The following is a 22,564-nucleotide window of genomic DNA, read 5'->3' as shown; positions in this document are numbered from 1 at the left end:
AATTGTTCGTATTGCCTGTGTTTCAGCAAGTATAACATCGGCTGGGGGTCCATGGATTCAATTAATGTTTTATTTAGGTGTTCCCCGAAAGTTGTTATTTCATTTGGGTATTTCTTTGAATCGTTGGTGTAGAGAGTTTTTACATGGGCTGTCCAAGTACCTGCATCAAGTGAGTTCTCTCTATTGGAAGTTCCATGGATTACCTTACTTATATATTGCCAAAACTCTTGGGTTTTACCAGGGGCAAGCAACTCGAAAATCTTCAGCCATTTTTGCTCTGTAAGTTCACGTTTTGCTTGTCAGACCACTGTTGCATGTCTCTTTGCCGCTTGTTTTAGGTCTTTTTTTGCAGTCACTGATCTGGTTGCTTGATAAGCTCTACGTTTAGAGTTAAGTTCTCTTGAACATTTCGTGATTGCTGGTTGATATCCCAATTTGTAAACGGAATTGACATGGGTTCTTTGATTATCGCTCCCTCGAAGTTGGTAGGCTAAGTCATATGTGAGTGAGCCCAATTCTCCTATTCTGCCCTTGTCATTATGCACAGTCTGCCAGCCTTTCCATGTTAGTTTCCATGAGGCAAACTTTTGGCACAGAGACGGTCCCCATTTGATTCTTCTAAAGAGTCTGTATAACACTTCTCCCTTTGTAGCTCCAATGCTCCAAGGGCAGCATGGTCACTTTCAAACCGGGGTGGACTTTATAGTTTGACATGTGTTTTTGTAAGCTCTCGATTAGCAGAATGTAATCTATTGTTGTCTGGTTGTTGTAAGTGGGTGGTATCAATGCTGTTGGGTTATCTTTTGTGGTTAAACAGTGTGTTGTAGCCAGCTTATAGACCCACATTAGGGCATTAAATCTTCTGGTACTTCCATTGTGGTGATTTTCAGGGATTATTTGCCCTATGTCATGCATGTTGAGATCGCCCAGAATAATTGAGTCCATGCCTGCATACCGTAGTAATAGAGTTTCAATCTCGTTTAATTGCCGGTTGAATTTGTCGTTTGAGCCAGACCCGTGGCGGTTGTAATAGACATTGATTAGGAGTATTGATGTTGGGCCGTCTGTCGTAGTCAGGCATTTCAAAATACCATCCAAAAACATGTCTGATGTGTGCTGTATTGCTGAAAAGTTTACTTTCAGTGCGTGCTTGACATATGTTGAAATGCCCCCTGACTGTCTTCCGAAAATATTGGCCTTTTTTGCGGGTTTGAAATATTCTGCGTAGTCCCCTATTGGTGTTGAAGAGGTAGGCCATGTTTCCTGTGCGCAGATTACATCTGCTCCTGCTAGGAGTATGACTGCTCCTGGACTTTGCAAAACGTTTTGTATCCCAACGACATTCCAAGACAATATAGTGATTGTTTGATTACTCGCAGCGGAGCTATTGTGCTGGATGTGGCCAGTGGTGGTCTTTGTTGGTACCGGATGGTTGCCCGACAAATAGCCAATATTAATATTAGGAGCAAGAGTTTAAGGCCTGAGGGAGCCAGGTCCAGTCCTTGCTGCTATGTCCCATGAGGTGGTTATATCTTTGAGCACACATCAATAACTTTCTAAAAACCTCACCTGTCAGATAATCGTTTGCTCTATTTAAATTGTAAAAAATCCGCTTTGAGTTCTGCCCAAGTGGGTAAAGATGGTATATGTCAATTACTTAGGGGTGTCTATTTACCATTTGCATGAAGTCATCTGGTGAGGTGAGACTGTGTTTTTCTGGCTTTTTAAAACTTTATAGCAGGCAGCAACGTAAAAGTGCCTCTGCTTCTTTCTTATGCTGATCCACTTATGTGATCTGTGTGGTATCTGGTGCTTCTCTTTTTCCCAGCTCTAGTGTTTTGGAATGTGTCTTCCCTATTGCCCAGCTCTATTGTAATGGAATGTGATCATCCAGAATCCTTGTATGTCATCAAGGGGGCTTGGAACGTTTTGGGATGAAAATAGGGGTGGTTGGTACAGGAGGAGAGTGGGCTGTGGATGGGATCTTCTTCAGAGAATAAACTTCGATCTGCACTTCTACTTATTCTGAATCCTGTCTATTCATTGCCGTGATTACTACACTGGCGTAGTTGCAAGCTGGAAAATCCCAACAAACCACCATACGGAAGACCCTCTTACAACCCTGAGCGTCTGATCATCAAAAGGTTAGTACCAACCAGCCACCCTCTTCTGTTCTGAGTGCTATGCCTCCCTTTGATTTTCACCCTGGCTTTTCTCTTCCTGATTTCCCTACCAACGTATGTGGACCCTGCGTGGACTAGGCAATTATTACTCCAGACTAAACACCTTCTTCTGCGTGTCTCGCTACACTGCTATATTGCCTGGACTAATTTGCTGAGAAAAGAAGGATCCAGTGTGTCTCTGGGCCCTTCAATCCTGTGTTCAGATTAATTCAGGGTGTGTGGGCTGACATCAGCGCAAGATCACCGGTCTCTACCGGCATAAACGCACAGCCACTTCACAGGAACTGAGCGCAAACTTTCCCCTACGCTCACTGGCTGTCCTTGCTCCCTGCACCATTCAACAATATTTTATGAGCTGCTCCTGAGCCTCTCATGCTGCACAAAAGCTAGAGCTCACTCGCAGTGACTTTATGTCCTGCCTCATCTGCTCAGCACTCGGTTCTTCTGAATGGTTGAGTTCTCCAGCCCTCTGTGACATCTTCTAGAAAGCTAGTGAGTGTCTGTATGGGGAGATACTCTCTTTTATGTCATATGTGCAGCATCTATTTCTTCTCCTCTGGACATTTCAATAAATGCAGTGTTGCCAATCACAGATTTCCAACCACGTTTCTGCTTAACGACGATATACAATTCTATGCGTGTTGTGTATCAGCTGGTTCCTTTGCTGGTTGCCAACCACATTCCTACCTAACGGCGATATGCACGTCTATGCGTGTTGTGAATCAGCTGGGTCCTGTCAATCACGTCTTTCAGTGTTGACGATCACTCACTGGTTCTGCAACGACACACACGTCTGTGCGTATTGTGAACCGCGCTCCTTCAATATGACGATGCGCACATCCGCGCAAAGTTTGGTCTGATCTTCCCTTCAGTATTTTGCAGCAACATCTCCATCCAGGGCATCCACAGTGTGCACATGGTGATACACAAACCTCTGGTTTTACTTTCTTCAGGTCAGTGACACACACACTTTTTTAACGTTAATCTCGACAAGGGAGTTCACGTTTATACTTCACCAGCGACATCCCTCATCACCTCTCACCTCTAGACATTGTAACCCTGACAATTAGACTTTATTAATTGTTGGTTTATATCTTTGTACTCCCCTCGCAATGCAAAATGTTCCTTCAGAACCTTTCTTCCTCACGACCCCAAGGGATGTACCGATTAAGTATAAAAAGTAGAAGAAAGTTTTTGAGAGGTATGCTAGAGTATGTGGTGTGTCTTTGAGAGCTGAAAGAAGATCATCTCTTCCTCTTCACTGTTTGGGGTAGGAAGACAGGAAGTTTACGATCTCCTTTCAGACCTTTGCGATTTGGAAGCTGATGTCCTGAATGAATTTGAAGTATGTCTACAAAAACTTGATAAGCATTTTCTTCCAAAGGTCAGCACTATACTTGAGAGATACCATTTTATTAAAAGTATGCAAAAGGAAGGTGAGTCAGTTGAAGTTTATTTTACTCAATTGAGGAAGCTTGCTTGCTCATGCAAATTTGCAGAGTTGTTGGACGAACGCATTAGAGATCAGTTCATGCAAGGTTGTGATATGGTGAGAGTGAGAGAAGAGTTGTGGATGAGAGTTGAGCTGTCACTGAATGAAGTCATTCAGGTGGCCTAAAGGGTAGAGTACTCACTTAAATGCGTTGGATAAGGAGCATACCATTCAAGTGGTCCAGGAAAAATCAAAAACGGCTCCTATCAAAGCTGAAGAGACTGTATCCAAGGCTAAACCTGTGGTACGCTGGTGTTTTGGGTGTGACAAGACTGATCATGTAGCTAATGATAATGAATGTCCAGCTCTCAAAGTTATTTGTTCCAGGTGTAAAAAAAAGTGGACACTTTGCTAGTGTTTGCAAAGGTGCGACCCCCTATTGTTAAAACTGTAGAGAATTGAACATGTCAATGAGTATTTTGAGTGCGGTCAAATTCTTTTGCAAGTATCTGACACTACAAACCAGTCTAACATCTCTTCTCCCATTGACCACATGTCAGTTGAAAGTGAAATCACTAAAGTGTTGTTTGATTCTGGAGCTAAAATCACGATCATTTCTAGAAAATTCTTTGAGGACAAATTGAAACACAGTACTTTTTTCTAAGCCAGATATCAATCCCTATGCCTATAGGGGTGAACCTATAAGGTTGAGAGGTTACTTTACCGGTCACATAGAGTACAAGGGATTATACACTTCAGCATTTTAAGTTGGATCCACCAAGGTCACCTAGGTGTTATGCTGGATCCTAGTGGTAATCCTTCTATTTTGTTAAAGAAGAGAGTGAGTGAAGTACTAGATGCTAAAATCTCTTGCCAAGATGTTGAGGGAAAGATAAGGCAAGAGTTCCCTTAAATTTTCAGCGAAGAATTATAATGTTTGAAAGGCTTTCAACATGAAATACGCCTCACCACAGGTGCCCAGACAGTATGCTGCAAAGTAAGAAATGTACCCAATACTTTCAGGGCTGAGATGCAAGCTGAGATTGAGAAGCTGAAAAAGGGTGGGTAATTGAAGGAGTTGAGGGTACTGAGTGGGTTCACTCGTGCTGTTGCAGCCCGCAAGTCCAATGGGAGTTTACGTCTATGTGTGGACCTGAGGAATCTGAACAAGTGTGTCATCATTGACAGGTATCCCTTTTCAACTATTTCAGAGTTGCTGATGATGATTGGTGGAGCTAGATTGTTCAGTACAAGTGACCTCACCTCTGCATACCATCCGATAGCCCTGAAGGAATCCTCTAAGGACTATATAGCATTCATCACTCCTTTTGGTATTTTTAGATTTGGCCGGATGCTTTTTGGCCTCATATCAGCGGCCTCAGTTTTTCAGCGGGCCATGGAATAGGTTGTAAAAAGGATTGATGGTGTTTGTGTGTTTTAAGATGACATCCTTGTCTATGGAAAGGATGATGAGGAACATGGCGCCCGTCTTCGCAATTTTCTGAAGAAACCTGAGGAGTTCAACTTAACAATTAAAGCTGAAAAATGTCATTTCACCACTAGCATGATAAATTATCTTGCTCACACCATTACTGGGGATGGCATTATGCCCAAAGATGAGTTAGTTGGCACCATCTCCAGGATGAAATCTCCTTCTTCTAGAGTGGAGCTGATGAAGTTTCTGGGGAGGGTGGAATACTCTTACAAATTTGTTGAGAATTTCACTGACACCAGTACTAGCAAGAGATTTCTATTGATGAAAGGGGTTAGTTTTGTTTGGGATGAAGGGTGTGAGCGAGAGTTTGTCACTTTGAAAGAAAAACTTAGGATGCTCCTATGCTCCATAGCTTTGATCCACACAAGCTTTCTATTGTCATGGCAGATGATAGTGCCAAAGGCCTAGGAGCAGTGCTACAACAAGAAGGGAGTGAAGGTATGAAGAACTTCATGTTCCTATCACGTAGTTTGAGCAATGCAGAATCTCGGTACTCTGTTATCGAATGAGATGCTCTTGCTGTGTTCTGGGCGGTGAAGAAGTTAAAAAGGTTTCTGTGGGGTGTCAAGTTTGAGGTGAGGATTGATCACAAACCCCTGGTTGAAACATTCACAAGCTAGGGTATTGATTTAGTATCGGGGAGGATAACCAAGTGAGTTATCGCTTTACAGGAATACAATTTTGTGATTAGGTACATACCAGGTATAGAGAACGGTGTTTCTGACACTTTGTCAAGACTCGTCTGTATTGATGGTGATATGGGTGGTGATCCTGAACATAATTTTGGAGAGGATGTGTCTGAATTTGTTTGCATAGTTGAGAATGCAGTCGTTTCCAAGGAGCAATGGCTCTAAGAATTTCGGAATGATGCAGTATTGTCTGAAATCAACTTGGTTGTGAGGAATGGTTGGCACTCCAATAAGCAGGCTTCCTAAGAGGGCAGGGTTTATTGGGGTGTGAAGGACAAATTAAGCACGTGTGGAGAAATTTTATGTAGTGGTACGCGTCTCATACCTCCAAACAATCTTTGGGAGAAGCTAATGGGTCTGGCTTACGTCTCTCATCCTGGTATGTCTAAGACAGAGGAAAGGCTGCGCTTGACATACTATTGGCCTGGCATGGACATACAAATTGAAAGATGGTGCTCGAATGTTTACCCTACTCAGTGAATGAAAAGTCTTTGAAGGTCAGGATTCAACCTATAGTTCCCAGAGTCACTCCCTCAGGTCCTTGGAAAGAGATAGCTCTCGATATCTTACAAATCAATGTTGTACTTAAAATGTGTCTATTTATGATTGTACACAATGTGTTATGTTCTCATCATGAATTCTCATTTTTGCCAGTTGTATTTCTCTTGCTTTTGTTTATCTTATTTTCATTTTTGTGCATAGGAGGGAGGTGTGTGGTATCTGGTGCTTCTTTATTACCCAGCTCTATTGTGATGGAATGTGTCTTCCCTATTCCCCAGACCATCCAGAATCCTCGTATGTCCTCAAGGGGGCTTGGAATGTGTTGGTATAAAAACAGGGGCGGTTGGTACAGGAGGAGGCTGGGCTGTGGATAGGATCTTCAGAGAATAAACTTCGATCTGCACTTCTACTTATTCTGACTCCTGCCTATTCCTTGCCGTGATTACTACACAAAGTTTAACCTTTGAGGATTTATCCACAGTCGCTAGGGGACTGGTGTGAAGAGGAAATGTATCTTGTATTATATATTTTTTTTGAACCAGCCATTTGATGAAAAGAATTGTGTGAAATTCCTCAGCCAAGAAATTTGCAGAAGTTAACCAAGTGAGAATTTTGGGCTGGAATAAAACATTTTCGCTGTCTTTGTTTGCACCATATTGCAATAACTGCTTGTCATTGTGCAACAACCCAATGTAGGAGACAGTTGTTAATGACAGGCTGAATATTTGTCTTAAAGAAGTGGTAGTTCTAGTGCTGAAATATACTCTCAAGAATTATGTTTTTCAATCCCTGAAAGAATTTAGAAATGTGGTGGGTGCTGGGCTCAAACTTTTGTCTAATGAGGATTTTAAAGTGCTCCTTGAAGGGGGTGTAGCAGTGATTAAGTGACATGGAGGCTCTGGAATCATCCTCGACTCAACGCTTTCAATGACCAAGCAAGTCAGTGCCGTCTCCTTCTCCTGCTTCAACACCCTCCGCATGCTCCGCAAGATCTACAGATGGATCCCGACAGATACAAGAAAGACAGTCACCCAGGCCCTCGTCAGCAGCAGACTCGACTACGGAAACGCCCTCTACGCAGGAGCCCCGACCAAGCTCATCAATCGACTACAACGCATCCAAAATGCCTCAGCATGACTGATCCTCGATGTACCACGACACGGCCACATCACCCCCGACCTGAGAAACCTGCTCTGGCTCCCCGTCAACAAGAAGATATCCTTCAAGCTCCTCATCCATGCACACAAGGCACTCCACAACACCAGCCCAGCATACCTCAACAGACGGCTCTCCTTCTACACCCCCAACCGCCAGCTACGCTGCGCCGACCTCTCACTCGCCACCTTCCCGCGCATCCGAAGAACAACCACCGGCGGGAGATCCTTCTACCACCTCGCCGCCAAGACATGGAACACCCACCCACTGAGCCTACGACAGACCCAAGACCTGCTGACCTTCAGGCGGATACTAAAGACCTGGCTGTTCAATCAGTAGCACCCCCCCCCCCAGCGCCTTGAGACCCTTGTGGGTATGTAGTGCACTTAACAAATGACCGATTGATTGATTGATTAGAGAGATTTGAAACACCCACTGACTTAAAGGTGTTTTTGCATTTTGATTGTACATACATGTGAGTAAATGTATCTACCAAGTTCTATCCCCCTTATTTTCAGACAGTATTTGATTTTTGGACAATATTGGGCTATTGCTGAAAAGAGCTCTGTGACATTTCCAGCTCCAAGGAATTATGTCATCACCGTAAACCCGTACCTTTATAGCTGACGCAGGTCTGTAGGATGTGGCAACTTCTATTAGACATTGCTTTTAAAAAACACCCCACTATAATGTCAAATCCAGGAGCTTCAAGGCAAGAAGATATGCTTGCCTTAAGTGCCTAGAAGCCCTCCTCTGTCTGAAAGACTAACGCTGCAAAATCTGGTGCTCCCACTGGTTGAATGTCTGTTCATAGCATTTGCATCTCGAAATCTGAGATGTACTCAGTGGCCAGACAAGATCCAGAGGGGCACATTTTCTTTGGTCTGCCCTGAACATCTGGCATCTTTGGATCTTGCTGGACTGGAGGAAGTCATGAACATGATCAGACTACTGACCAGAGAGGAATTTTTCTGAGAATACAGAGTCCATTGAAAACTGTCCTGAAACCACACACGAGAACTGAGGGGCTGATTAGGGTGAGGCGCGGACTTATGTCCGGCCGCCACCCTATCAGACACGGGACAATCGGCGTTCCGACAGAGGCATTACGATATGACTACCACCACAGCAGTCTCAATGCCTATCTTTTGCATTACGGTAGTGCTGCTGGCTGCAGCTCACGTCGCAATGCAAAATGGGGACGCCTGACATATTCCTGCACTACGTGGCATGCACCATGTGGTGTCTGCCATATGGTGCCCCCCTAAACCCACAGCCTATGGCCAGGGGAAAGGGGTGCCCACTACGGGCCCCCAAAGTCCCTTTCCACCTACCTTTTCATGACAGGATAACCACCATGAAAAGGCGATATAATTCCCCTCCGATGCACCGTCATGCCCAAGGAGGTCCCTAATGCAGTTGGATATAGGGCCAAATTTGGGAATTCTCAACAGCACCTGGGCTGCAGCATTTCGTAGAGACTGTAGTTTTAGTTGCAAACGTTTATCAATACCCAATAAATGGGCATTGCAATAGTCTACTCTAGGAACGATCAAGGCAACTATCACTTTTTTTTGCAACTCTTGTGGGATGAATGTAAAGATCTTTCTCATAATTTTTAAAAGGAAAAAACAGGAGGATGTAATATGATTAATCTGTTCAGAATAACAGAGTTGATCATCGAACAGTACTCCCAAATTTCTAGCTTTGTTAACCTGGTCAGGATGTGGACCCGTGTCAGCAGGCCACCAGGAGTCATTCCAAGAGGCGAGCTGTTCCCAAACACAATCAACTCCGTTTTATCTCGATTTAACTTGAGGTTGTTTTTTTCGTGCATCCACCTAATGATGTGCATCAGACATTAATGGAATTGGCATGCCACTGAGTCTATACTAGATGTTATAGATATAACTATCTGTGTATCATCTGCTTAGGATACCACCGAAAAACCATGAGCTCGAATGAGTTTAGCTAAAGGGGTGTTAAATGAAGTGTGGGACATCACTGCAGTCTGAGGAACTCCGCAGGGGAGAGAAAACGTATCAGAGGTAAGATTTCCCCAAAATTAGCTTTTGCTCTCTGTGGGAGAAAAGGAGGTGGACAGGGTTAACGCAACACCTTTAATTGCTACTGTCTCTAGCCTCCATGCTAGCCCGTGATGGTTAACAGTGTCAAAAGCGGCAGAGAGATCAAGAAGGAAAAGTACAGCTTTCCCACCACTGTCTAGCTGCTTACGAATTTCCTCAGTGGCCATAACTAATGCAGATTCCGTGGAGTGATTAGGTCTGAAACCGTGTTGTGAGGTGTCGAGGAGTTCATTAGATTCAAGATAACTCACCAGGTCTTCATTCATGGCCCTTTCAAAGATTTTTGTAGGAAGTGGTAAGCAGGATATGGGTCGATAGTTTTTCACCTCTGTGGAGTCTAGCGGAGTTTTATTTTAGTATAGGGCCAATACAAGCTTCCTTCCAAGATATGGGAAAGGCCCCTGCAGTGAGTAAGCTATTTAGAAGAGGAGCTAAGTATGTGCTGACAGTGTCTGATATTGTGTGTAAGACAAAAAGTGGACATGGGTCTGTAGGGGAGCATGACCTGGTAGTTAAAAATATTTCACTTACTCTCTTTCAAGGTAATGAAGAAAAGCTTGTCAGTTCATTAGTAGCTTTATTTTGAAGGGCAGTACTCATTGTTGGTGAACCTGTGACTGAGGCGAGTGTGTGCCCCAGGAGCTCATTGTAGAATGTGCGCACTTTAGACTGAAAAATAGTGGCAAATTTGTCACAAAAAAGCTTGATCGGATGAGAATTGTTTTACATGCTGAAACTTAGACAGAGTTGTGACTGTTTTAAAGTTTTTTGCTGCCCCAAATTTCTTTGAGAAGGTGGTTTTAGCGGCATTAACACCGCCTTGTATTCTTCTAGGGCTAGCCTATACTTGTGTTTGCCTCTTTCACAGTAATCCTTTCTTCAGTTACGTTATAGCCTTCTACATTTAGACTTCATAGTTGTAAGTTCAGCCGAGTACCAGAGAGATGAGGGTTTGTTCCTAGGATATTTAATAGTTTTCTCTGGGTCCTAAAGGGTCATTGCAGAGCTGATCCAGCTGTAAAAATTGTCAGCTGCGTTATTCTTATCCTGATCTAGTAAAGGGCAATGGGCCAGATGTACCACACTTTTTTGCTGCCGCAAACCGGAGGCACTCCCTTTTGTGGCCGCAAAGAAGGGTAATAGCATGTACAAATGCTATTTCACTGACTTGCAAAATAGCATTTGTGACTCTCGCTATTAGGAAGGGGCGTCTCTTCCTAACAGCGAGTCAACATGCTATGTATGTACTTCAAGTAGGTGGTAACCACTCACAAGGGGGAAGGGGTCCCTAAGGGACCCCTTCCCCTTTGTGAGTATGTGGGGAAATATTTTTTAAGAGTAGGCAGTGGTCTCAGAGACCACTGCCTGCCCTTAAAAATGAAACAGAAAAGTTTCATTTTTCTTTTTTAAATGTCTAAAGGGCTCGCAAATTGCACCAGCCTCATTAATATTAATGAGGCATGCAATTTGCGATCCCATTAGTAATCGCCAACAGTATCTGAGGCACTGTTGTGCATTCCAATTAGCGAGTCGCAATTTGCGACTCTCTAATTGGCGGGTCGTACATCTGGCCCCCATTCTGTGTAAGGCCATCTCTAGCTCTATCTTAATATTTTTATACCACAGACGAATTTTAGTAGGGGGAAGATTGTTGAAAGAGGGTACTTCTACATCAGGAACAGTAAGTTAAGAAAAGATGGCACTATGATCAGTCCAAGCAAGAGGGAGGACTTTTGCCTGTGTAATATTAGCATTATTAGTGAAGATCCCATCTAGTGTGTGGCTGGCCTTATGTGTGGGCTCCATTATGATCTGTTTTAATCCAATGCATTCCAGGATATCCACCAGATGGATGGTATCCATATTATTCTGACACTCAAGATGAAGGTTAAAGTCTCCTAGTAAGGTAAATGTAGGGAAGTCAACACAGGACTCCATAAAAGTTTGAATGGATTATAAGAATGGAGCCCTAGGGCCTGGCGGGCGGTATATCAGTGCCCCGGAAAAAGTGCTCATATTACTAAATTTAAAACTGAACAGTAGGGCTTCTAATCCTATGTGCAGAATGGGGGAGAGGGTAGCTTTGATGGGACTGTGATATATGATCGCTATACTGCCCCCGTTTTCCGTCTCTGTCTACTGTCGATGTCTCGTATCCAGCTGGAACGGCTATAATCCAGTCTGGATCATATGCTTTATTGGACTAAGTTTCCATTAGAAACACCAGATCAGGGTTGAATGACTGCATGACGTTCGCAAATTTGTATTTATGTTTAATCAAGGATCTGGTGTTTAATAAAACACAGGTTAGGGCTATGTGTGGGACTTGGGTAGAGGTTTTAGCTGTCGGAGTGACCTCAGAAAGTGCGGCCTCTGTAATATTAAGTTCGGGGCCGAAATGACAGTCCAGGCAAGTAAATGAGTTTTATCACTTTTGCAATCAAGTTAGGGAAAGCTGCATCGCTTACCTTTATTGAGTGCTATCAGATGTTCTCTGGAGTAGAAATTGGGGAGAAAAGGCAAGAGGTCATGGCGCACGGCATAGTCCGGACGCAAACGGGCGCAGACAGGCTTGCCTTTGGTGCGCCATCGGTGTGGCGCGCCCGCTGCACGCGTCTGCTTCGTGGTCACATCAGCGTGTGCATTTATATGCAGGTTCACTAAACAACTAGAGGGCTGACCAATAAAATGGCGGATCCGCTATTACATATGGTCACAGCAGTCAGCACACCGTGAGGGAAAAATGTCTTCCCTAGTTGCAGCAGGTAAGGATTAATAGAAAAAAACAACATTCTAAAATCAATCTTAAACCACGTTAAAATAGTGAAATGTTTCTGGAGATCCGATATCTCGATTTTGCGGGCGAAAAACTTCCTCTCTAGTAGCAGCAGGTAAGGATTAACAGAAAAAACAACATTCACATAATAACTTTTTAAAGTCTCCAGCCCCAACTGGCTGAGACACCATTAATGGATCCCCAGTGTAGGAAATCACCCTTTTTGTATGGTCACCCACCCCCACTTTTTTGTCAAGTGCTGATGGTTACGCCTCAAGACCTTGCTCTTCAGATGAGATGGAACTGCTTTAATTGCCCTCTCAATACAGTGAACCGAGCCCGCTTCATCATCGCCGGGGTCCGGTTCGAGGGCGACGTAGGTAGACTGCGGGTGCTGAGCGTCAAGGGCGTAAGTGGAAACCATCTACCAGTACTGAGCTAAGTACAGATCGCACTCCGTTGTACTAAGGGGCATTACATTGTTCTTATGCCTTTCTCCTTTTTCCTATGATTTGCCATTCTACAGGGTGTGCCGAATACGCTTCCACCCCCCTCCTGAGACCCATGGTGTTCATTCCCAACACCTATAAAGTGAGACATTTTTAACTTGATTGCGATCTTTTTATAACATTTATATTGATCGCTGAGTTGACGATCTTCTGTGAAGATTTTCACCTTTTTATTCCTTAGTCACTACTAGTCTGTACCACGAATAGTACACCGCACCTCTCCTAGCTCATCTGAACCCGCGGCTAATAGGTGGTGTTAACCATAGCGCTATTCAACCACAGCTAGAATGATTTTCACCTTCGGAGCACGATATTTACAATAACAACCAGTAACAACCAGGAGAAATTCTAAGAGTTTGTTCTGTTCTACTCGTATGTCTCTGTCCTTTTATCTTCCAGGTGCAGAAACGATAAGTAGAAGCCTCCTAAACCAGGAGTAATTAGGAATAGTTCAATCATTCCTAATTTTTTTGCACTTTTTTCACCTTTATTTAATTTACACACTCACGTCCCTAGGTAAGGGTGGGCCTTAGTGTGCCCATACCGCCAGGGTTTACCACACACAGTCCTGATGAATTGCCGGGTAAATTAACACCGTTTCGATGGCAAGAAACATGTCGACTACCCTTTAGGAACCCACCACTCAATTAAAGTGGACTGTTTCCTCACATATTTTAATATCTTTTGTCTTTAGTGATCATTTAATAAAATTATTACTTCAGATACACTACTGACTATTTTAATACCCCCACCATTCACTAGTTTACATTGCACTCAACACGCCCTAAACTCACCATCCCGCTCCGCAGTAATCCTGGCGTTGCAGCACACCAAAGAGACACTCGGTCTCTTTGGTGGGGCCCGATGATGAAGCATGTCATCACTAGGTGGTGAGTGAGGGCTTTCTTCAACATCCCAGTGTGGTTGGTTTTTGTGCTCCCTAGAACGGCTTAGCCTTCTCCATAGACACTCTTCTTTTGATTATTGATTACTGACCGGGGAACAAGAGTGTCAGTGTACTCTCCCTACCTCTCTCCTTGTTATTCACACTTCTAATCCTATGTGCAGAATGGGGGAGAGGGTAGCTTTGATGGGACTGTGATATATGATCGCTATACTGCCCCCGTTTTCCGTCTCTGTCTACTGTCGATGTCTCGTATCCAGCTGGAATGGCTATAATCCAGTCTGGATCATATGCTTTATTGGACTAAGTTTCCATTAGAAACACCAGATCAGGGTTGAATGACTGCATGACGTTCGCAAATTTGTATTTATGTTTAATCAAGGATCTGGTGTTTAATAAAACACAGGTTAGGGCTATGTGTGGGACTTAGGTAGAGGTTTTAGCTGTCGGAGTGACCTCAGAAAGTGCGGCCTCTCTAATGTTAAGTTTGGGGCCGAAATGACAGTCCAGGCAAGTAAATGAGTTTTATCACTTTTGCAATCAAGTTAGGGAAAGCTGCATCGCTTACCCTTATTGAGTGCTATCAGATGTTCTCTGGAGTAGAAATTGGGGAGAAAAGGCAAGAGGTCATGGCGCACGGCACAGTCCGGATGCAAACGGGCGCAGACAGGCTTGCCTTTGGTGCGCCATCGGTGTGGCGCGCCCGCTGCACGTGTCTGCTTCGTGGTCACATCAGCGTGTGCATTTATATGCAGGTTCACTAAACAACTAGAGGGCTGACCAAGAAAATGGCGGATCCGCTATTACATATGGTCACAGCAGTCAGCACACCGTGAGGGAAAAATGTCTTCCCTAGTTGCAGCAGGTAAGGATTAACAGAAAAAACAACATTCTAAAATCAATCTTAAACCACGTTAAAATAGTGAAATGTTTCTGGAGATCCGATATCTCGATTTTGCGGGCGAAAAACTTCCTCTCTAGTAGCAGCAGGTAAGGATTAACAGAAAAAACAACATTCACATAATAACTTTTTAAAGTCTCCAGCCCCAACTGGCTGAGACACCATTAATGGATCCCCAGTGTAGGAAATCACCCTTTTTGTATGGTCAACCACCCCCACTTTTTTGTCAAGTGCTGATGGTTACGCCTCATGACCTTGCTCTTCAGATGAGATGGAACTGCTTTAATTGCCCTCTCACTCCAGTGCCTTGAGACCCTCACGGGTGAGTAGGGCGCTTCACAAATCCCCGATTGATTCATTGATTGATTGGTTATGACTCTGAAATTGCACTGGGCCCTTCTAACCAGGCCCCAGTGTCAGTGATCTCTCCCTTAAACTTATGCATGTGAATTGGTAATGCCAATTGGCAAGGACTTTAACCACCTTATAAGTCCCTGGTAAATGGTACCGGTGGGACCCATGGAATGGGAGTCACAGGGGTCACTAGGGACTGAAGCACTGTGTGTGTCTCGCTGAGTGACCCAAGTAAAATGATGACAGCAGTCCTGCCAGTGAAAACTGCTCGAACTTGACTTTGCCCTCACCATGTGTGGAAAGGTGAAAGCCCTAATTTTACTATATGCCAGTCATCTCTAAGGAAGGCCTCCTAAATCCAGGAGGCAGGATGCATTATATTAAAGATGAGGACATATAAGTGCAAGATTATATGTCACTATAGTAGCATTTTCCATTACGGGTTACTATAAGAGTACCGCAGTCCAAAGGATAACATGTGCTGGTACCTGGGCAGCTTCAAAATTGACCGCTCCATTTTGGTACCGCCGAAATATGTCATGTTTGGTATCAAACAACTTGCCTCATCTCCCTTGACACGATACTCATGCTAGGGCTCATGTGGCATGCATCCAGGTTGTTACCTTAAAAGTTGCTCACCTGGTTGCTCCAGCCTTTCCTGTGCTCTGGCTGGCAGCCCTCAGCTGCTGCCACAGAGACAGGAATCTGACCCCCTACTAGAAGGTGTGAACTCTCCCAGGAGTCAGAAACAATGGCCTGGACAGGAAGGATGCAACACCTCCCTCCCTAAAAGAATGGCTAGTGAATTGGCACATCAAGGCGGCGAGCTTCAAAGCTTTCACCGCCTCTGAAATGCATCCAGGCTGTCTCCAAAATGAGGGAATAGCCACCCATTGCCCCTCCTGGCACATTTGCACCCAGGCAGGTGGAAAAAGTATGTAGTCGGGAGATGTACACTTCCAAAACTCTAGCCACACCTGGGTGGGGGGCTATCTCATCAGTAGAGTTAAGGAAGGCTTCTGCCATTTTTAAAAGAAGCAGAATAGAGGGTTCTGGGTAGAAAAGGTGACACACACCCCTGCATGTGGTCACCTCAGGTGAGGATTAGTCAATGGGCGAGTAGTTTGTTGGCCACTTGCATTCACAACGCTAAGGCCCCTAAATCTAGGATTTAAGGGGCACCCCCCCCACCAGAACCTCAGTTCTGATTCGAATTGCAACAGTGGACACAGAAGAAAACAGAGTCTGCGACAACAGGACCTTCACAAAAAAGAGGCGTGATACTCTGCACCTGTGGCAACCATCCTTATAGTGCATGACTATGACTCATCCCGGACCAAAGACCGGATCCACCAGACAGAGGGGTCCCTTTGAGAGGCAAAGGCAACTCCAGACTCACATGGACTAGTGGCACAATTCCCCTGACATCAACAGGTAAAGACAAATTACCAGAAACAAAGAATCGCTGTCCATCTGGCCCTACAAGAGATTGCCCAAATGTAGATGGTCCAGTGTAGTGTGGGAAATGTAGTACTGGCCTCCAGCAAGTTTCAGGTGGCTATCGTTTTCCTCCAGACCTTCAAACGTCGAAATAACATCTTGCTGACAGTACTGCTGCCAAGGCTTGTTGATGGCCAGTCCGGAAACCATCACATTTACTTGACTCTGCAACAAGAGGGACTCGACAGCACATTCAACTGACCACAGCAGTGGCCCCACTGTTGACTTTTTCCACCCTTTTCCCCACCAGCACCGTCTAAATCCTAAAACCAGCTCCTCTGCGACTTTCGCTGCAGCACCAAGGACAGCCACGACAACTCTGCATCCGGGCCTCTAGAGCCAGGTAAGATTGAACAAAATGTTGTAGCTTGGTCCTCGGACCCACATCACCTTAACCTAGGGGGTTCCACGCAGCTCCTTCCTGCAAGTGACTGATTGTCACTAGTGCTTTTTAATACTGACCACAATGCTAAAGTTTCTTATCCGATTGACTTCATTTCGGTGTCTACATTTATATAAAACTCTGCTTTATTTTTATAAATTGTTGTTGCATTTCTTTCAAGTAGTGTTAATTACTTATCGTCAATGTTGGTACGCTGAAATGCTTAACACATGTTCCTCTAGTGAAGCCTGACTGCTCTTTGCCACACAACCAGGACTGAGCTAAGGATTTATTATTGTGCATCCAAGGACCATCTTTGGGATATTGTGAGAGTATTGCAAGATGAAGCCAACCAGCCTTACTACATAATACTCCACTTTCCTACACCAAGGAATACTGCTTCAGAATCACTCTACAGTACTGATACGTTGCCTATCAGTAATTTGGAATGAGCGAATACAACAGGATTCCAAATTTCCTCAAAAGTAATGTGATGTTACTGTAGTAATTTGGAATACTACCGTTTTCTTTCTTGTGGTAATTCCCAATTTGTCCGCCCATTCACACCCAGTAATTTCACAAGCCTGTAGTGGAACTACCAGGAATATGGTTTTCCTACATTTCTTGTTTTTCTCGCAGTTCATCTGAATGGGGAATTGCATGGGCCCATGATGAGTGTGATCATTATTTGTTTACATTGTTTTGAAACGTTAATGACATACCGCCACTGTGGACATCAGTTTGCAATATTAATTGTGCAAATATGCTTGACTAATGTGCCAGCTGCTTCACAAAGGCATCATTGAGGCATTCCAGGATCTTACACCCTTCTGCTTTCAAATGTAGCATTTTAAACTTTACGGAACGGGGAGAAAAACATTTTATCATACTAGCTGTGGTCAGAAATGAAATGTAAAGCAACATATTTTAGAACTGTAGTTTGGATTCTAGGGTACATTGCTATTTTTTTCTGAACATTTTTTCACCACTACCAGACGCTATATGTCACATGTAAGGGAACATCTGTCTGCCAGACAGAAGTAACCTTATATCTAACGTGCTTGAGCATACGAATGACGAACGGATCTCAGGGGAAAATCTTGGATTTAGTTTGCTAGATCGTTCCAGGTGTTTTTTATGAAAATATTGTGCAATTATTATTTTTTTAATAAGAGACTCCAAGCAATTAACAGATGTTTCTGTATGTGGTGCAGGTTTTTAGTATCAGACCAGGAGTTTTGATACAAATGTAATTCATTATGAGTATAAAATGAAATGCCTTTAAATATGTGTACCTAGGATTACAGATGTTTCTGCTGCTTTTCTCTGAATCGGTTAATGTCATAGTGTTGAACGTAGGATAATTAATGCTTATAACAATAGGGCTGTATAAGATTTGTTTTAAATTGAGACTTTGTAAATCTTTTACATAATTTGTAATGCCTATATGTGAAATTCATTATCCTTTTAAAACAAGCATTATAAATATTGCACTGGTGAAAGCATCAAATGATAGGAGGCTTTACAGAATGGAAACATCAAAGTTTCCCTTTTTCAGTATTCATAATCATATAATTTTAGACATTTGACATTAGAGGCTTGACGGCCTTCTTTCAATTCTCATTGATCAAACGATAAAATACCTGAGCTAAATTAATTCTACTTTGTAAGATTTTCACAGGGGGGGGGGAATCTATTCATACACCGAGGTTAAGCACATAGCACAAACAGCGTGGATGACACATCCATTTCTTGACAGCAAAGGTCATTAGCACATGAGGCACACACATTGCTAAATACCTGTTTACTCAAATATGCAGATTTCACACTGAATACATTTTATCATTATTCAACCCCAAACCCTCAGAGAAAGATTTCAGAACATTTCTTGCAGGAGATATTTTCTCTTCTAACGAGGGGGCACATTACCAAGCCTGGCGATATTAGATATTATTTCGCCCTATTAGCAAGCTGTCGCTAACTGATGTTAGCGACAGCTTTGAGGTGATAGCGAGCGGTTTGGGGCCCGCTTTGCATGTCAGCGATATTTATCGCTAATGGCATTCAAAGTGGGCGTACCCAACCTGTTAGCGACTAAAAACAGTCGCTAACATCGCTATCGCCTATTATCAACGCAGGCGTAGCGATGGAAATATTCGCGCTAAGTGCGAATATCTCCAAAAGCTAACGCCTGCTCAGACCAGTTCTTAGCCATTATATCCAATGGGAGGTGGATATTATGGCTAAGACCCCATTGGCGTTAATGCGTGAATATCGCTGTATTCTCAGCGATATTCATGCATTTCACCTCTATCATCCGATATTTTATCGCTTTAGAGATAAACATTTCTAATAGCACGTTATCTCTGCGATAATATCCGGCGATGCATGGCGATAAAAAAAACTCGCTAAGCCCATTTAGCGATAAATATCGCTAGTTGTTGGTAATATGCCCCCAGTTTCCTTACTGGTATCTAAAATAGCTGTTGAACCCAATGTTTGCCCTCACTTTTGTGTTTCATGAAAAAAGCATGCATAGATGAATGAAGCTAGAATGGTAAAGCAAAATTGTCCAGGAGCTATAAAAGTGTCAGCCAGAAAGGAAATTAAACTAACCAGAAAATAACTGTTTTCACAAAGAGACTGAGGCTAGGGTTGCTGCTAATGTGATTTGGAAGACAATTATTGTATTTAACTACTAGGTGTAGGAAGCTGGCTCTGAATATACCATACCAAAGTGAGGTATAGTGTGCACAGAGTCCAGTGGATCTCCCAAAGGTAGACAGAGGTAAAAGTAGATAGCACCTTACTCTCTATTTATAGTAGTGTGGCCGAGCAGTAAGGCTTTATCAGAGGGTAGTGTTAAGCATTTGTTGTACACATTCAATCAGCAAAGGATTGCACACACTCAAAGACTGAACTTCAGCCTAATTGGTTTTGTATAAAAATATTCTTTTAGTTATTTTATTTCCTAGAACCAAGCAAGCCTGGCATAGGTAAGTGATTTATACTTTGCAGTAATAATACAGTTTGAATAGCAGTTGTAGATATACTTTGGTTCAATTACCATAGAATTACTGGTAATGCAATACTTTGAAATATTGTACATATATGTTGTTTGAATGTTTCAAGTGAATGTCAAGTAAATTACTTTACAGATGACTTTTCTTACACGGTGACATTTCTTGTAAACAGGTAAGTAAAATCATTTTGGTTATTTGGTTACAGTTTTAGAGACTTTAATAGATTTTCCAACTCTACACTTAGAAACTTTTTAATAGAAAACAGTCAATGTTATCCCATGGGAGAAAATAGTGTTATTGGTTCAGAGTTAAGTACTTTGTTGTGGGGGTTGGGTTTCTGCGGTTAGACTCAGGGATCTTCCAGTGTCGAGGATGCATTCTCAAAGCACCCTCAGTGGGACTAGGGCGGCCAGGTGCAAAGTGCTGAGGCCCAATGTTATCCAATGGGGGATAAGGGGCCTTTGGTTGGTGGCTGCTTACAAGCAGGCCACAAGGTTGTGGAAGCAAAGCTCCTGGACATAAGCTCAGGGCAAATGGGCGTTCAAGATAGCATCAAAGGTACACCCTCAGCGGTACTAGGGCAGCCGGTTGCAGTGTGCTGTTTTGTTGTCAGGTGCCCTGTTACTTTCACTGGGGATTCTTCGGTTTGCAAACATACTGCAGGCTCGGGGACTAAGGTCTTCTGGGTGTGACCACCTCTTGGAGAGGTAAGTTGGGATGCTGGGGGTTGGCTAGACTCTGTCGGTTGGGCCACCCAAGGCCGCGGGGCGTCGGGTGCAGGGGTGTCTTTTAGGGTCAGTTCTTACCAGCTCCTGGTTGCGTTGGGGGGACCTTCCAGATTGAGGCTGCAGACATTGGCGGGAGGCTTGAGGCAGGTCAGGGATCACTGGATCTCGGGTCAGGATCACTGGGGAGACCTCCTCGTGGTGTTGGGCAACTTGAACTCGGGCCGTGGGTGACGGGTGCAGAGGGATGCAGACTCACGGATTTTGCAGGAGCTGGAGTCTGTGTGTGAACAAATCGGTGTTCATGGGAGACAAAGTCTTCTCCTTGGAAGGCAGAGCAGATCATTGGAGTTCTTGAGATTGCTGGCTGCAGGACACAACGGAGTTTCGCTTCTGCAGGTTCAAGGTGGGGAAAGGCCAGTAGGGCTGGGGAAAAGTCAGTGGGAGTCCTCCTCTTCTTAGCTTTGGCACGGCTGTTCGGTCCTTCTTCTTTTCTTCTTGTTCGTTGCTTGTCTGAGGAGGCAAGGTTCAGGGGTACCTCTAAATAGTAGATTTAGGGGCGTTACTGGTAAGTAAAGGTTGGGACCAATAGGTCCCTTCCTTGGGGTGGGTACACCCCCTATTATGCCACCCTCCAGTGGGTGGGGGTCATATGCCTTACTCTGGTTAGCTGGGTCCCCCATCCGTAAGATGGTGGGGACTGAAAGTTGTACTTCACCTCACCTCCCCACCTGAGGGGTGGGTTTGGCAAAGGTGGGCACTTGGTTTTCCTTCCGATTCTCCAACCCAAATTGGGGTAAGAAGCAGTGGGGGCAAGTTCCTGAAATCAACAACAGGCCTGGGGAATCTCTCAAAGGCCGCAAGTCTTCGAAGCTTCACCTTCATGGACCTCATCCTAGGATGTGCATTGTTTGAGACCCCCGAGAGCAGCAGGCTCTCGACCTAGGGGTCCAAAATCATGTCTGGTGGTGGCAGCTGAAAGCGGCCCCTCAGCCTGGACCATAGTATTAGGTCATTTTCCAGGGGGCAGCTATAAGATGCCCTGTGTGTGCAATTTTCATTAAATCCCGCACTGGCATCATTGGGAGTTTAATGTGCTGAGAAGTTTGATACCAAGTGAAGCTATCATGGTACTGTGGAGTTCGTAATGACAAACTACCAGCACCATATACTCTTAATGGCAGCACTGTACTTACAATGTCTAAGAATTGGTTTGGACACTGTAGGGGTATAGGTCTCATGCACCAGTACCCTCACCACTGGTATAGTGCACCCAGCTAGAGGGGTGGCTGATCTGTGCCAGGGCAGTGGGTTGTAGGCATGGCACCCAGGGATGTGTTTTCTTCAAGAATTCACAATGGGGGTAGGATGCACACCATTTTAATACTCCATCCAAGTTTGCCCATTAATCATCAGAATGCATGCAAATTGGTTGTGTGCATGCCCGATTGGCACCAGGGTACAAAATAGAACATGAACTGGGGCGTCATTTACGCCCCTACCAATTGCACAGCTGAGGCGCCTTTGTGGCTATATTATATTCAAAATTAATCCCAGTACTCAAAGTGATCCAATTTTTAACCATTCCTCTTAATCCAACTTTTGTTTTCAAATATCCTCACGCAGAGTGGTATGCCAATTTTCATGTTTCTTATATTCAAGTTGGGCCCTCCGGACCTCTATCCCAAGAATACGATAGACGCAAATTCGTCCAAGACAGTGTTTTTATTAATAGCCCAATGCATTTTTCGAGCACTTGGTGCCCTTCATCAGGGGTCACCGCAAATGATACAAGAATACATATCAACATTCAAACCAGTATTGTTTAAATCCTCTTTCAACATTTTAAATAAAGACATTTAAAGAAAATACATGTTTCTTGGTGCATTACTTTCTAAAAGTACGATGTTGCAGTGCATTATACCCATATCCCCACATCAGCCCCTCA

The sequence above is a fragment of the Lissotriton helveticus genome, chromosome 6 (genome assembly GCF_964261635.1).
Source record: "Lissotriton helveticus chromosome 6, aLisHel1.1, whole genome shotgun sequence".
NCBI lineage: Eukaryota > Metazoa > Chordata > Amphibia > Caudata > Salamandridae > Lissotriton > Lissotriton helveticus.
The sequence above is the reverse complement of the archived record's forward strand: the minus strand, read 5'-3'. Positions refer to the sequence as shown.